General features: G+C 36.3%; 1 protein-coding gene across 1 annotated transcript in view; it reads left to right on the forward strand.

Annotated features, from left to right (window-relative positions):
* Window positions 1-2445: 2445 nt before the first annotated feature.
* UPK1B (uroplakin 1B) overlaps window positions 2446-17109 on the forward strand; it is a 44486-nt gene continuing 29822 nt past the window's right edge. The window contains exon 1 of the mRNA XM_051985342.1: window positions 2446-2487. The gene's annotated coding sequence lies outside the window, so the exon portion shown is untranslated. The remainder of the gene's footprint in view (window positions 2488-17109) is intronic.

Below are 17109 nucleotides of genomic sequence, written 5' to 3' on the forward strand. Positions count from 1 at the left end.
CATTGCTTCTCCTAGACATCTCTTAGGCTGGAAAAGATGAGGATATGTTCCCTATGGTACACTGGAAAAGGAGTTGGGTGTACAAATCTTTACCTATTTTATCTTGGGCGTGTCACCTTCCTGGTTCACAATATCCTCATCTATAAAAATGAGGGATTGAGGGGCTGGACAATAATGGTACTAGAATTATGGTTGCAGACTGAGGATAGGGAAGAATGAGATGCAGAGGGCTATCAGGTGTCCACACTAAGTGCACCATTAATGAGTTGAGGTCCCAGGACTGGGTTGGGGGGAGACTAGATTGCACATAGAGGGGTGAGCTGGCCAAGGTCAGAAATGGAGAAGGTCAAAGTTCCTGGGCCAATCATTAGTGGAATTAGACCCATGAACAGTAGCACTTATACTTCCAGCTTCTACAAGATGACAAGACCCAATTTTTAAAAAAAGTTTTTAAAAATGAGGGAGTTGTACTAGGAAGTCTCTAAAGGACCTTTCAACATAAGTCTGTGATCCTATTATGGCTTCTATGAATGACTCCAACGGATAATTTTGCTTATGGCTAGGTTTTCTCTACCCATTTCCCAAGAAATGCCCAGTCTCCTCTTAGATCTCTGGTTTTTGACTTATGTCCAACTCTCTGTCTCTGGACTTTTCCTAAAAAAGGGTTATTCTGGGGGGGAGGGGAAGATTCCTTTTGACAGATGTAACATAAGGAAATGGCTTTCACTTATTGTAGTCATAGCCAATACTTCCCAATAACTGAGACTCACTAGTCCTCAAGGACCAAGAAATGTCCTTAATTCTTTCAAGATGTCATAGATTTAACATATATTTTAACATGTATAACATATATTGGATTGCTTGCCATTTAGAGGAGGCGGGGGGGAATGAGGGGAAAAGTTGAAACAGAAGGTTTTGCAAGAGTCAATGTTGAAAAATTACCCATGCATATGTTTTGTAAATAAAAAGCTATAGTAAAAAAAATAAAAATAAAAAGATATAAAGAACTGTGAAAAAAGAAAAGAAAAGAAAGAAAAATTATCCATCCATATGTTTTGAAAATAAAAAAGTTTTAATTAAAAATTTTTTTAAGTTAGAAAAAAGGTCTCATAGAACATGATCATACCCCCAGGAGATACATCTTCTTATAATATTGTCAAATTGATCTGGACACTCTGTGGATCAATCATCATGTACGTATCTTGTACCGTCTAGACTATAAAGTTTTTGAGGGCAAGATCTATACTTTATATCTCCCCCAGTATCTCGCATAGTCAATCAATAAGTAAACATTTATAAAGTGCTTCCTATGTGTCAGGAATTATACTAAGCACTTAGGATACAATTACAAAAAGGAAATACATTCCTTGACTTCAAAGAGCTTACAATATAATGGAGAAAGCACACAAAAGGAGAAGTGAAGATATCCAGTACAGGTATAACAGAGAAATCCAAAGGAATATAGTGGAATGGAAAATGAAGTACTTTGCACAAACTGAATCCAATGAATACATCAATATATTTGTGTCATATTTCAATCCCCTATCTAATGAATTCTCATTTTTAAGTTAATGATTCCACCTGGTTTACAGGTAATAGATACCCAGTAAACATATATTGACATCTCTAGAATAATGTATTGTTGTCCTCTTGTTGGTTAACCCCATTGTCTCTCTGCTCTCAGAACCTCCTTTTTCGAGGGAGGAGGAGTCCGCTTCCTCGTTCTCCTCAGGATCAATTTGAGAGAGATAGGCTTGAATGATGTTCATGCCTTTGACAATAGCAAATTTCAGCTATAGAGTATAAATTGGAAGTCATCATAAATGACCAACTTCTAAAGAAGACTAAAAGATGAAGATGCAATATTTAATTGCGTCCAACTCTTCATGATCCCATTTGGGGTTTTCTTGGCAAAGATACTGGAGTGGTTTGCCATTTTCTTTTCCAGCCCATTTTCCAGATGAAGAGCTTAGACAACTAGAGTTAAATGACTTGCCCAGGATCATTATAACTAATAAGTGTCTGAGTCTGGATTTGAATTCAGAAAGTTGATTCCAGGTCCAGTATTTTATCCACTGCTCTACCTTACTGTTCAACAGAGTCAGCCTAGCTTACAGCAAAAATGCATCTGAAGTAGGAATTTTTTTTAAAAGGCCGAATAACTCTGTATTTAAGCAAGCTTGTTTTAGAAAGTTTAGAGGAAAGAGAGAGAAATGTGTCAATGTGGAAGCACTTGGGCTGTGCTTGTCAGAATAACAGCATTCCACTGAAGTCAAAAATGTATTGGCTAAAAGTTTTCTTTTTCTTTGATTCTCATTTGAAACAAGTTCAGGCAGACACAGGTTCAGCCCATGTGAGATGCAGCCTCCCAATCACAACCCACTATTCCCCTGTGCCTCAGGACTTTAAAGAATCGCTACAGGCTAGATAAGCTCCACAGGTGAACAAGCTCATAGTGGAGCAAGAAAAGGACAAGAGGCATTCTTGGTGAGTCTGAAATCGCTATGAAATGATTGTTTTCCAGAGATCAGAAGCTAGGAGAGAAGATTCTTCTTGCATGAACAGTTCTTAATGGTGCTTACTTAGTAGATTAAAGGGTTTATAAAGGGTATAGTTCTGTATGATTAAAGATAGATTTGTTTCCTATTATCCTGAACTGAGTATTTGCTTTTTAAAAGATGTTTATTTTTAAAATCACCATTTTCACTGTAGTATATTCCAAAGTTGCTGTCTCCCTCCAGTGATATTATTCAACTTTCTTGATTTCAGGATTCAACTCTTTCAAGAGAAATTTTTATGTCCTAATGTCCTAGGAGTGGTTCGAAGATTTGCTTAAATGAAACATGGGTCTCAGTTTTACTTTGATCACATTTTCTCACTTATGAAAAAAAAAGAATTTTCATTCTACAAAATGTATTAAGTAATTTGTCTCTAATGTGTTTTCTGTAAAATAGTGTTTCTGAACAAATCAATTTTACCAATTGTGTTTGTGACTTTTTTTCCCTTCAAAAACTTATTTTCACTCTTTACCAATTAGTTGATTCTCTCTGATCCCTCATAACCTCATTCCCTTTCTAATAACCCTTTTTTAATTACCTCTTTAAATGAAAAGTGCTTTTTGTTTTGAATTGAACTGTTAAAGAGTACAGATATTCAGACACATCATAGATCCTGAAATGTGATATTCAATTCATTTGAAATAATGTTTATTTGTTGAATGAAATTTTATGGATGTAAATAGATGAATTTTTAGGTATTAGTTTCATTGCTGACTGCTAAAAATAAATTTGTAAATAATACAAATAAATAATCTCAGCTAACATATATTTTTCCTGACACATACAGGCAGACTTCTTAGAATTAAACCATTTTAGAACTAAAATAGACCTTAGAAGTCATTTAATTTTTTAAAGATCAGCTTTCTCTTCTGCTTGTCCAGCTTCCATTTGTAAGTCCTCTTAGCAAATGATCATTTTTTAGTAACTGGATTGAATCAACCCTAATATAACTCTAGGAGCTCTAAAACTTCACCTTGTTCAAAATTACCAATGAAGTTCCTATCAATATCAATAACTCTGTTCCTCATCACAAAATAAATATAGAGCAGGAACACTAGCATGGTAACTGGCACATAGAAAGCACCATAAAAATGCTAATCATTATTATTATTAGTGGCAGGTAAACTAGCTATGATCCTGATGATGCCCTGTCCCACTATACTACTGTCCCACTGTCTTAGGTGATTCTCATTCCCAAGGATCTTATTTGATTGTGAAGATCTAACTCCATTGCTTGGAAGAATAGCAGCTCATATGAGTGAATGGGTGACTTCTAAGACACACCTTGGTTTAGGAATTACATTTCACAGTTATATAAACATTTAAACATTAGTATTTATCCATGTGTGTCAAGCCTGAAAGAGGAAGAATAACATATTATAGATAATTCTTTCTTTCCCACCCTTTTTTTCTTGGGTTTGCCTCTCTAAGCTGAACTAAAAACTGAAGGTGTGGTTTGTGTTCTGACAACAGAACTAGGTGAAGAAAAAGAGTAATGAACCAGAAAAATGATCTCATGCTAGGTGGGTGAGTTTCACATATTTCTTCTACTCTAAAAAAATTAGCTTATTTAGTGAGTAATTCTTTTTAGACTCATTCAATGCACTTAGAAAAGTCAATACTTTGAACTTGGGTTTTTAAGAAATAGACTGAACACAACAATAGAAAAGGTTGAGAAATGAATCTTGGAGTTTTCATTGTGGTTTGAAGATTTAAGAATGAATTCTTTTTATATTGATCTGCTTGGTAAATTGTAATGATGCCAGATTGGGAGGAGAAATGTTTCAAAAGTATGAAAAAGAGACTTCTTAAACCAAAACTATCCATGCAACCTATTCTTTGTAAAATCTGGTCTGCAGTGAACTACTTTCTAGAAATTTAAGACATATTCTCAGAGGAAATTGATTTTGGCTCATGAACTTAATGTTCCATTTCACATCACTTGTCAACCTTTTATGACTCTGTTCCATAGTTTTTTTCCTCCTTTCAATTTCTTTTATAAATTGAATTAGATTATACGTTTATTAGGTTATTTCCACCTAATTCGTAATGTCATTTTAAAATACCTCATACCCACTGTGAAATTTCTGTCCAATTTTTATTTATTATTTTTTAACATCTCTTTTGGTTCCAAATAGGTCTCTCTCTCCCCAGAGTCATCCTTTGCAACAAAGAAAGAAAAAAAAAGAGAAAAAAGTTAGTTCAACAAAATTAACCAACATATCAACAAAGTCTAATTGTATATGAAATATCCCACACCAGTAGTTTCCCACCTTTAGAAGAAAAAAAAAAAAGGAAAAAAGGCTTTTATTTTGAAGAGCCACAGTTGGTCATTACAATTTCATTAGGTTTTGTTGTTATAGTTGTTGTTGCTCTTTCCATTAACATTATTGTAGTCATTATATGTATCATTTTCCTGGTACTGCTTATTCTCCTTTGCATTATTTCATGTCTTCCTATACCTTTCATTTCACTAGGTTCAGTATTATGTTACTAGTCTATCAATATCTTTTTTAATCCATACTGTTAACCAATTTGTCAACTATCTTTGGATTTTCTGTCAATTTGATAATCATGCCATCTATCCTTCTACCAATTAATTTAAAAACATGTTAAATAACACAGAACTAAACATGGATTTCTTGTACACTCCATTAGAGACCACTTTCTAACTTGACATGGAACCATTAATGACTATGTTTTGAATCTGGCCTTTCAACCAATTCTGAAATTCATTAATGATATCATTTAGTCTACATTTTGCTATCTTGCCCAAAATCTATCTTGCTAAAATCTAGTTAAGCATTTATCAGTATGCCGAAGAAGAGATATCCATTAAATGTTTTCCATCTCTAATATTCTACTATTGTATATAGTGTATAGCACTGCTTTAGGTGCTCAGTAAATATTTTAATGAAAAAAGCAAAATATTAGGTGAATTGTAACTATTACCTTTTCCTGATCTAGTAACTCTGCTGAAAAAAATGAAATAGTTTGGCACACTTTTTAAAAATCTCTTTAATTATCTTTATTTAATTATCTCTTTAATAATACATTATAGGGGCATTCTAGGTGATTCATTGGATAGAGCATCAGCCTTGAAGTCAAGAGGACCTGAGTTCAAATGTGACCTCAGACACAACACTTACTAGCTGTGTGCCTCTGGGCAAGTCACTTAACCCCAGTTGCCTCAGCAAAAATAACAATAATAATACATTCTAGAATTTTAAAAAATAATCAAAGTGAAGTACACTGGCCTATAGTTTGCTGATTCCATTCTCTTCTTTTTTTTGGAAAATCAGATCATGTGCTCTTTTCTTACCCTTCAGTATGTTTCCAATTTCTTATCTTTTTATTTTCCTTCCTTCCTCTCTCAATCTCTTATTTCCTTTTTTTCCCAAGACTGAATCTTCTATCTCTCCTAAATTGAAAATGCAGTGGCCATTTACAAGTCTAATCCCACTACTGGTTGATATGGAAGCTTTGGCAAGACCTTCCAATCCGCCTGCCCCACAAGGCACCTGGCTCCCAGGGGTTCACTATATTGTGGCTGGACTTAGTGTAAAGACCCAATTTGCTTTATTCTTATTGCTGCTCCTGAATTCAAGCAAGCCTCAGCCTTCCAGAGAGCAGGAATTATAAATATGCATGGCACCATGCCTGGCTTCCATCATCTTTCAAAGGTCATTGTCATTGCTGACAATGTCTCAGCAATCCCATCTGCCAAGTCTTTTAGCAGGCAAGGTATAATTGATTTGGCAGATAATTTGAACCCATCGCAGTCAGCTTGAATTTCTCTCACAATTGCCTTACTTATCTTGGGCATTAACTCCCAATTAGCCATTGTTGTTTTGTACTTTCTGGTTCTGGTCCAAAGATAATTTTCCTTAGCAGAGAAAACCAGAAGCAAATTAAACTCTGAGCTTTGTTACCTTCTCCCTGGATAACTTTAAGTCTCAACTAAGATTCCATCTTTTATGGAAGTCTTTCCCAATCCCTCTTAATTCTATTGCCTTCCCAGTAGCTTGTTTGTTTGCTTATTGTCTCCTCCATTTATTTATGAGTTTCTTTGAGTCAAGGACTGTCTTTTGCCTCTTTTGGTATCCCTAGAGCTTAGCACAGTACCTTACACATAGCAAGCATTAACAGATGTTTATTACCTAACTGGATCCCTGTCATTGGTTATTATCACCTCATCCACTTCTAGCAGTCAGTCTTTTACCCTTCTTTTTTTAAGCAAGCTAGGAAATTGGAACCCCAAGAGGTGGAGAAACTTTCTGCAAATCACTGTAAGAAGCAGATAAAATTTGAATCCTTCCAATAAAATTCATGCACAATGAGTTAATGAAGGACTGGGGACATTTGCATTTTAATAGAAGCTAATGGCAAAGGTAGGAAGGGCTGCTACATAGCATAGTGAATAGGTAGGTACTAGTGCTAGAATCAGACACTCAATACTTATTAGCTATATCACCCTGGACAAGTCACTTAACCCCAATTATCACACACACACAAAAGAAGCAAGTGGCAAAGAAATGGTTTCAGGCTCAGTGGACTAGGTAAATAAAGCATTTTACTGCTCAGGGGATAATAATGCTCGCCAAGATTAAACTTCAAGGTGAAGGAATAGGGTCACATGTCAAGAGTTTGGAAGTTCATTTCTTTTGGTTGCAACAGGAATAGTCAGGGGAACTCTTTGACTTTCTAGACTAGAATACCTCCCAGGGAGCTGAACATCTATCTGACTTCTTGCTAAGAGATATGAACTTTGCTAAGATGATACTGGGGACTCTTGATTAGGTCCTAGTGACTTTGACCACTCCAAAGATGTTTGTTAACAGAGAGTCAAAAAAATGAACTCTTCTCAGGAAGAGATATCCCTTTTGTGATCAATAAAAGAAAATAATCACCTCCAACTTCATCTTCATGCTGCTAACTCAAGTCTTGCCTGACACTACCTCCATAGTCAGTTTTCCCTTGCCAATTCCTTCCTTTACTGAGGACAGAAGCTGGACTTTTGGGTTTACTCCACTCTGGGTCTGCTACCCTGCCTGATTTTTTTTTTCCAACTCCATGGAACAAGATACCTCTGTGTTGGATGCCCCCTGGTGCTCCTTCTCACCTTTATCCCCTACCCTCACTGTTTGGGGTTTCTTGATCAGTCATTTTTTAGTTGTGTCCAAAGCTTCATAACCCTATTTGTAGTTTTCTTGACAGTAGTTTGACATTTCCTTCTCCAATTTATTTTACAGATAAGGAAACTGAGACAAACAAAGTTGAGTGATTTCCCTATGGTCACACAGCTGATAAGTGTCTGAGGTGGGATTTTAATTCAGATCTCCCTAAGTCCAGGTCCAGAGCTCTATCTACTGTGCCACTCAGGTATCTCCAAAGATTTGCCTGGTATTAAAGTGAAACTTTCTAATCTTGAAAAAGGTTGTCTCCTTCTTATTGACAACCATATCAGTATAGTAGCTGTTGATTATGTATTGTGACCAGTTATCAATTAAACTGAATTTCTTCAGAATTCTTGGGTTAATGACATCTGGGCCCAATGATTTACATCTGGTTAATTAACATTCATTTTCTTTGACCTGTAATTTCAGGAGTTAGGGAACTAGAACTTTCTTGAGCAATGATTAGCAGCTTCTCTGCAACTTATGATATTGGGGGAATTCTCTGAGATATGGAAAAGTTGTCTTGCTCAGGCAGGTTGTGGTTTAGATGGGACTCCAGCCATATCTTCCTGACTCTAAGGGTAGCTCTCTAGCCACATTGATTCCCACTGGTTGATTAACTTTAGAAATGTATACCTTTGCCATTTTAAATCTTTATTACTTATAACTTTGTGCTTCAAAAGACACTTTGGGCATGATATGTTCCTTATATTCTTTTCTAGGAAAGACTTAGATAGTTCATTCATAAAATGTAATGTTTTCAACCTATCAAACATTTATTAAGCACCAACTATTTGCAAGGCAGTGAGTTAGGTGCCATCCAGGGGATGTTAGGGGAGAAAAATGATGCACCTAGATACATTAATGTAAGTTATTTTTTCAAGGCATTTAAAGGGTTGTTCTTTGGAGAGTCTCACTAGAAAAGGGTTGCCTTAGGATGCAATTCCCAGGCTGACACTTGCAGAAAAAGAGGCAGGAATAAGACAAAGCTAATTGTTTTATTCCTTAAAAGAATAAACATTCCCTGCAGCAAAGGGAATCCTATAACTCCTTCTAAATTTGAAGTTAAGATTTAAAAGTTGGGCAGGCATGAACTCTGCTGGCACTGAAATGCAGGACAGTAAGTTTTTAGGAATGTTGTTGGAATGCTACTGAGTGGGTCCTCCCATAAAGCAGTGCTGCTTTGTACCTGCCTCGAGCCCCACCCATAGCCCAAGTGGAGATATATGTAGGGAGGGTTTTTTTAGCTTTGTTTTTTCCTCACCATCCTCCTTAGAAATAGAAATCTAAGGGAATCATAACTGAGGATCTCATCTCCACTTCACATTCCCTCAATCTCCAAAGTTAACTGGGAAGTCACAGGACAGGAGCCAGAATTGTTCACTCCTGTCCCAATAGTCTGAGGGTACAAACTCCTTCCTTACAGTTCCGTGCTTAAGGAGGTCGTGTAGCGCAGCCATGATATTTCTTACACTTGCACTGCCCACAAGTACCTTTTGTATTGTTCCTGGATCCAGAGTCCCCATTTGAATATATATGTGGCTATTTAGGGGTTAATTTTAGTCCCCTGAAAATCAGTCAAACCTAGATTCTAGTCAAAATCTCATGCGGGAGCTATGAAAAATTTACTATCATATGCCTTTTATAATGTAACAAATTATTATTGAGGATAGGAGGGGAGAGAATGTTATTTCAATGGTGAGGGAATTCTCTTTACCACTGCAGATGGGTCCCTCCCCTACAATTTATAGTCTTGGAGAGAGCCTGAAGCACTAAGAAATTAAATTGTTTATTCAGGGTGACATTGGCAGTATATGTCTGAGGTAAAACTCACTTACACTTCAAGTTTTTTGATTCCAAAGTCAACACTGTCAACACGGGATTTCTCTTAATTATCTTAATTAAGAGTGGTTGAAACACTAAGCTGAAAGTCAGGATGATCTGTTTGAAACCTGGATTCAAGTACTGCTTTTCTTTCCTCTCCACCCCGCAGACAATGAGGTTAATTAAGTGACTTACCCAAATTCACACAGCTAATAGGGTCTGAGGTCAAATTTGAATTCAAGTCCTCTTGACTCCAGCATCTGTGTACTATCTATTGCACCACCTAGTTGCTGTTTTTAGCACTATTTCTATGACTTTGGGCAAATCATTTAACGTCTAACCAGTTCCTCATCTGTAGATTGAAGTAGCAGAATTAAATGGTCCCTTGCAGCTCTAAGAAGGTTCCCTTTGAACCTACCTGTGATATTTACTAGCTGTGTGACAGGCAATATTCACTTAACTTAAGTCTCAATTCTCTTATTTATATGCTGGAAATAATAACAATACCTATAGTACCTATTTTATAGGCACTGTAATTTATATTTTATATAATTTATATAATAAAAATATATAATTTATATTTTATGTGATGAAATTCAAATGGGATAATGAATGCAAAACATTTTGCATACTTTAAAGTTTATTTAAATGTTAGCCACCATTTCTGCTACTACTGTTTTTTCTTTTTCTCTTCTTTTTCTTTTCTTCTTTTTCTTTCTCCTCCTTTTCTTCTTCTTTCTCCTCCTCTTCTCCTACTTCTCCTTCTCCTCTTCTTCAAGGTTATGAAAAAGAGGTAGAGAAAGAGAACACAGAATGTGTTTGCATCTCCAGACTTTCATTAAGTACTTCAGTCTAGTTTTATCTGAACACATGCAATGTTATCTAGTCTCATTACCCATAAGAATGCAAGGAAACTATCTTTACTTTTTTCTGATGTCTGTTAAATTGAAAAATTCATTAATCTTTTAAAGTTATTGTAATGAGACTAATTCTTTGTATTGTTCAAAAAGATAGCAATGAATTAAATGGTTTCTGAATCACGGAGTGGTTATCAAAGCAGAAGTTTTCAATGGTAGAGGAACCAAAAGGGATTTTGGAGATGCATGGTAATGAAAGAGAGGATCTGGCTGCTAGCATTATCTTATTGATGTAGATGTGCCCTCCAATGGGACAGATTTCATGACTACCCATTCTGTGGAACTCTTATCTGTATCGTCTACTCTCCTTAGTTTTTTGTCCATGTACCCAATATTTTTTTCTTTATTGCTCATAATTTTGCCACTTGTCCTTCTATTGTATGTTGTTTTATCTGACTCTAATTATAAACTCTTAGAAAGCATATCTGTCTTCTGTATTCTGAAATCCCAATCTACCCATGACAACCATGTAATACCTTATGGGCAGGTACTCAATAAATTAGGATGGATTTGTCCCCTCCAAGTGAAACATGACCTTTACTCTCTATATGTCTATTATAGTAATTCCTACTTCTCACGGTCTACTTACCTATATCTCTATCTTAGATGATAATACCCCTGGTCAGGAAGAATGCCTTGTAGATGCTGATAATGAACTTAACAATGTGACAGGTCCTGCTAGATAAGTCAGCTCCTCACTTTGTAACTGGTGTATTAACTCCTTCAACTTCTGAGTACTTTAAAATAGGAGATGATACAATGTTCTTGTTATTACAAAATATCTATAAAGAACTGAACAAATGCATTTCCTTTTTTTCTTTGCAGAAATGAACTATGGGTGTGCAGTATTACATATCTTATCAAACAATTGAATGTTGGTTGATTTTCCTGAACTTTTTTCATCTTTTTTATTCTTTGTTTTAAAAGATGGCTTTCTAGAAAGGGGAATAAGGAGGGATAGATTAGAAAATAAAGATGATGTAAAAATAAAAGTTACCAATAAAAAATTAAGTACCTATAGTACCTTGAAATTGTGTATTTCTGTACATATCAAGAATATGTACACGAAAAAGACACTTTACAGAGACCTACCTAGAAATTGCTATATAAAGACAATTTATAAAAGTAGCCGTCACTTTGTTATTATTCTTCAGTAATGCCCAACTTTTCTTAACCTTATTTGAGCTGTTGTTGTTGTTGTTTAATAGTAGTTTGCCATTTCCTTCTCCAGCTCATTTTACAGGTAAGGAAACTGAGACAAACAAAGTTAAGTGATGCCCAGGATCACATAGCTAAAGAGGCTGAATTTAAACTCAGCAATATGAGTCTTCCTGATTCTGTCCAGCACTCTATCCACTGTTCCATCTAGCAATCACTTAGAGGTATTTAATTACTGGAAACCCCTATAGAGAATTTTGAAAGTTGTTAGATTAGAAAGCAATAGTAATTCTGAAGTCTTAATTTTAAAGAAAAGTAACAAAGTAGAGTGGAACAACCTAGATTGATCTATTTCCTAAATTATAATAACTGACATTTTTATGCTACTTTAAGTTTAACAAAGCACTTTACATGTAATGTACATTAATTTGATCCTTACATACTTCAAAATTTAAAGGTGATACTTCAAAAATTAAAGTTTTTGATTTTTTTTTAAAGAAGTAATTTAGGGTCAGACTTGCCCTTGGTAAAGTAACTGAAATATGCCAGGGGCAGAATTTGAACTCAGATATGACTTCATTTCAAGTTCAGTTCTTTACTAGATATTAGCTTACATTTCAACATGCCTTATGAGACCATCCATGTGTCTCTGCTTATATTATTATTCTCTTTCATTTGAAATAAGGCAATTCCCATATCCGCCAATCAAAAACTTACACAACTTTTAAGGTGCAAAATCAATATAATACTTAGAATCGTAGATCTAGAGCTGGGGGGTCAGGGGAGTGAGTATTAATGTTATGGGCCAGAACTCTGTACTTAATACAAGGATTCTTACAAGATGTTAAGTCAGTGGAATTGAAAATACAGTGGTTATCTAGTTTAGCATGGTGATTAATAATTCTCTAGTTCAGTACATGTACTTAATACTTAATATAGTTCCACAAGATTGAAATCTATTCTACAAGATTCATACCTATGATGACGTAATTATAAGAGAGCATATAAGCTGGGACAAACTCAGCCAGAGTCAGAGCCAGAGAAGACAAGAGGACTGGAAGCGGGAGCTCAAGCTCTCGGAGACAAGGAGAGACATTCACTCCATCTCCCACCACTGTGGTGGCTGGCCTGTTCTCTTGCTTCCCACCCTGAGACCAAGGCCCATCTAAAGGGCCTCCAGAAAGCTGCCCAGACCCAGGCAAGGAGACAATAAAGAATTTGGACTCTGGACTTTAACACCTGACTATTCTCATGGTAATTAATTTGCTGAAAGGAAGGCTACTCCTAGACCTCCAGAAAACCAAACAAGAACACTCATTTTGGCATCTGAACGTGGGACTAAGGATTTACAATCAGCAGTTCAGACCGACATAATCCTGAGTTCAGTGGAAAAGCCTCTGATCCTAATTTCAGTGAAAAAGTCTATGATCGTGACTCTAGCTGAGTCTATCCCAGCTTTATATGCTCTCTTATAATTACATTATCATGGGTGCGAATCTTGTGGAACTATATTAAGTACAAAGTACATATATTGAACTAGAGAACTATTAATCACCATGCTAAACTAGACAGCCATTGTCTTATCAATTCCACTGACTTAACAGCTTGTAAGAATCCTTGTTTTAAGTACAAGAGTTCTGGCCCATAACATATTAAGAAAGGTCCAAATCCTTTATTTTACAGCTGAAAAAAACAGGCCCTAGAGAAATTAAGTGACAAGATCACATAGCTAGTAAATGGTAGTTGAGATATTTGAACCCGAGTCTTTTGATGTCAGATCCAGGATATTTTCCCACTATATCATGAAACAGCTAGTCAGCAGCACTTTTACTAGTAGGGCATTGATTTGAATTAAGGTTATTTGTGTAAATGTCTTATCTTCCCTAAGACATCATATGTTGCTGAAGGTAAGAGCTATACCTTAGAAATCCCCCAGGCACCTATTTCATTTCATTTCATTTCATTTCAAGGCATTTGTTTAAACTTGTGTTATCACTTTCCTGGAGGAATGTCTGTTGGGTAGCAACTAGAGCAGGGATCACAAGTTTTAACAGCTGACAGTCCCCTTCACATACAAATTCTGGTCACAAGTTCATCTCCTAGGGCAAAGGATCTTTTTTTGTGCTCCTTTGGCAGTCTAATGAAACCTCTAGACCACCTTCTCAGTATAAGGTTTTTTAGTGCATAAAATAAAATGTATAGGATTATAGTCCAGCTGCAATTCTATCATTCCACCAAAACTGCTCTCTTCAAAGTTGCTAATGATTTCTTAGTTGCCAAATCCAACAGTCTTTTCTTAATCCACATTGTTCTTGACTTCCCTGCATACTTGGATGATGTTGATCATTCTCTCCTTGATCTCTCTAGGATTTGGGGATACTACTCTCTCCTGGTGAAAGTATCTATTTGATTACTTCTTCTCTATCTCTTTTGCTGGATACTCTGCCAGATCTCAATCTTTATAAATAGGTGTCCCTTGGGGTTCAGTATTGGGCCTTCTTCTCTTCTCCCTCTACCCTATTACACTTGGTGCTGAGATTATCAGCTCCCATAGATTTAATTGCCATATCTAAGTTGATGATTCTCAAATCTGTCCTGTCCCAAACTCTTTGCTGACCTTCAATTTTGCATCTCCAAATGTCTTTTAAACATTTGGAACTGGATGTCCAGAGACAGCTTAAACTCATTATGTCCAAAACAGAACTTATTTCCTTTTCCCCTAAACTCCCCCCCCTCCTCCTCCTGCTTTCCCTACTACTGTAGAGGGCAACATCATCTTCTCAGTCCCTTAGGCTCAAAACCTACTGTTCATCCTGTATTCCTCCCTATCTCTCACCCCCATATCCCATATGTCTCTCCTGACACTATCCCCACCTCGATAAGGTGCCCTCGTAAAGACCTGGTAAAGACCTCACACTCAAGACTGTTGTAACAGTCTGCTTCAAATCTTTCCCCACTACAATCCATTTTACATTCAGCCACTTAAGTGATTTTGCTAGAGTAAAGATCATTCATATCACCTCTCTATCTGATAAACTCAAGTGGCTTCCAATGACCTCAAGATCAAATACAAAATACTCTATTTGCCAAAGTCTGCCATAACCTAACCCTTTCCTGCCTTTCCAGTCTTCTTACTCCTAAGTCCCCATCACATACTCTTCTCTTTGATTCAATGACATTGACCTCCTAGCTATTCCAGGAACAAAACTATCCTTGGATCTTTTCTTTGGTTGCCCCCCATGTCCAGAACACTGTCCCTTCTTTACTCTGACAATTGACCTCCCTGGTTTCCTTTGCATCCCAACTAAAATCCTACCTTGTATAGCGAACCTTCCCTAAACCTTCCCTCTATTAATTATTATCCTCTACATAGCTAATTTTGTATATATTTGTCTATTGTCTTCTCCACTGTATTGAAAGACTTCTGAAATTGTCTTTTGCCTCTTTTTGGTATCCTCAGTATTTAGCACCTGCCAGAGTAAACCTAAAGGTTTAATGATTATTATCTTGTAATAGAGTTATCAAAATGTCCAAGTTCATGGACCTCAGATTAAGAACTTCTGATCCAAGAATTTTCTTAGGATGACCATGGATTAAAAAAAAGGGGAGGAGAGGGTCATCCCTGGGTATTATAACACAAATCATACAGTAGCTTCAAAAAGTCTCCTACATCAGGTCTGGAAATGCTGCCAAGATCTCTTTCCTCTCTGAAGAGATCCTGCTAGTGGAGGAACTCAGATGAAACTATTTTGCTGTTGCCTTTATCGGTTTTTGCTAGCTTACATTTAAGACTTCAGAGAAAGGTGATAATGCTTAAGCTGTAATTTCAGTTATTGTATCAGGGTGAACCAGTATTTCTTGAAATTTAGTCAGCAGGATCAGAACAAAGAGAAAGAAAGCTGATTACTTAGACTGGACTTTATAGGGTGGTTTGTGTGGGAGTGAGGTCATTCTGTCTCCAGGATCTCTTCCACTATGAGATTCAACTAAATCATGTTAATCAAACTCCTGAGATTAACTGATAATTGAAGTTTGTTGTTCAGTCATGTCCATTCTTCATGATCCCATTTTTTCTTGGGAATTTTCTTGGCACAGTTACTGGAATGGTTTGCCATTTCCTTCTCCAACTCATTTTAGAGATAAGGAAACTGAGGCAAATGGTGTTAAGTGACTTGCCCAAAGTCATATAGCTAATAAGAATCTGAGGCCAAATTTGAAATCAGGTTCCCCTAAATCCAGGCCCAACACTCTATCCACTGTGCTATCTAGCTGTTCTAACTAATGTGTTAATTTATACTAAGCAATATGTGTCCAATAAATTGGAATATTCATGTTGAATAGTTCAGACCTTCCCATATCAGTGGCTAATTAAATCAATATTAGCAAAGTTGCTTAGTGAGAAGAGTAAGGACAAAGTTGGACAGTATGAACACTTTGATAGTATTAACAAACCCCAAGAGCCTAATGTTACCATTTCTATCATACCTTGACTGCTAAGTGTGATAGAATTAGTCAGAGCACCCTAACTCTTGGACTGAACTGTTTAAATAGTGGCAAATTCTTATAAAGTTAGGTTCTTTATCCAAGTTCTTTTTCTAAGTGTTGTGTAGAGACAGCCACACCCTTTGTTATTCATTTGTCATTCACAAATTACGGTTTCCAAGATTACAGTTTTTATATAAACTACAGAGGCACTCTTTTTCTTTTTTTAATAACTTTTTATTGACAGAACCCATGCCAGGGTAATTTTTCACAGCATTATCCCTTGCACTCTCTTCTGTTCTGATTTTTCCCCTCCTTCCCTCCACCCCCCTTCCCCAGATGGCAAGCAGTCCTTTACATGTTAAATAGGTTACAGTATATCCTAGATACAATATATGTGTGCAGAACTGAATAGTTTTCTTGTTGCACAGGAAGAACTGAATTCAGAAGGTATAAATAACCCGGGAAGAAAAACAAAAATGCAAGCAGTTTATATTCATTTCCCAGTGTTCTTTCTTTGGGTGTAGCTGCTTCTGTCCATTCTTGATCAACTGAAACTGAGTTAGATCTTCTCTTTATCGAAGAGATCCACTTCCATCAGAATACATCCTCAAACAAGATCGTTGTTGAGGTATATAATGATCTCCTGGTTCTGCTCATTTCACTTAGCATCAGTTCATGTAAGTCTCACCAGTCCTCTCTATATTCATCCTGCTGATCATTCCTTACAGAACAATAATATTTCATAACATTCATATACCACAATTTACTCAACCATTTTCCAACTGATGGGCATCCATTCATTTTCCAGCTTCTAGCCACTACAAACAGGGCTGCCATAAACATTTTGGCACATACAGGTCCCTTTCCCTTCTTTAGTATCTCTTTGGGATATAAGCCCAGTAGAAACACTGCTGGATCAAAGGGTATGAACAGTTTGATAATTTTTTGGGCATAGTTCCAAATTGCTCTCCAGAATGGCTGGATGTGTTC

Source organism: Antechinus flavipes, chromosome 3, assembly GCF_016432865.1.
Source record: "Antechinus flavipes isolate AdamAnt ecotype Samford, QLD, Australia chromosome 3, AdamAnt_v2, whole genome shotgun sequence".
Taxonomy (NCBI): Eukaryota; Metazoa; Chordata; class Mammalia; order Dasyuromorphia; family Dasyuridae; genus Antechinus; species Antechinus flavipes.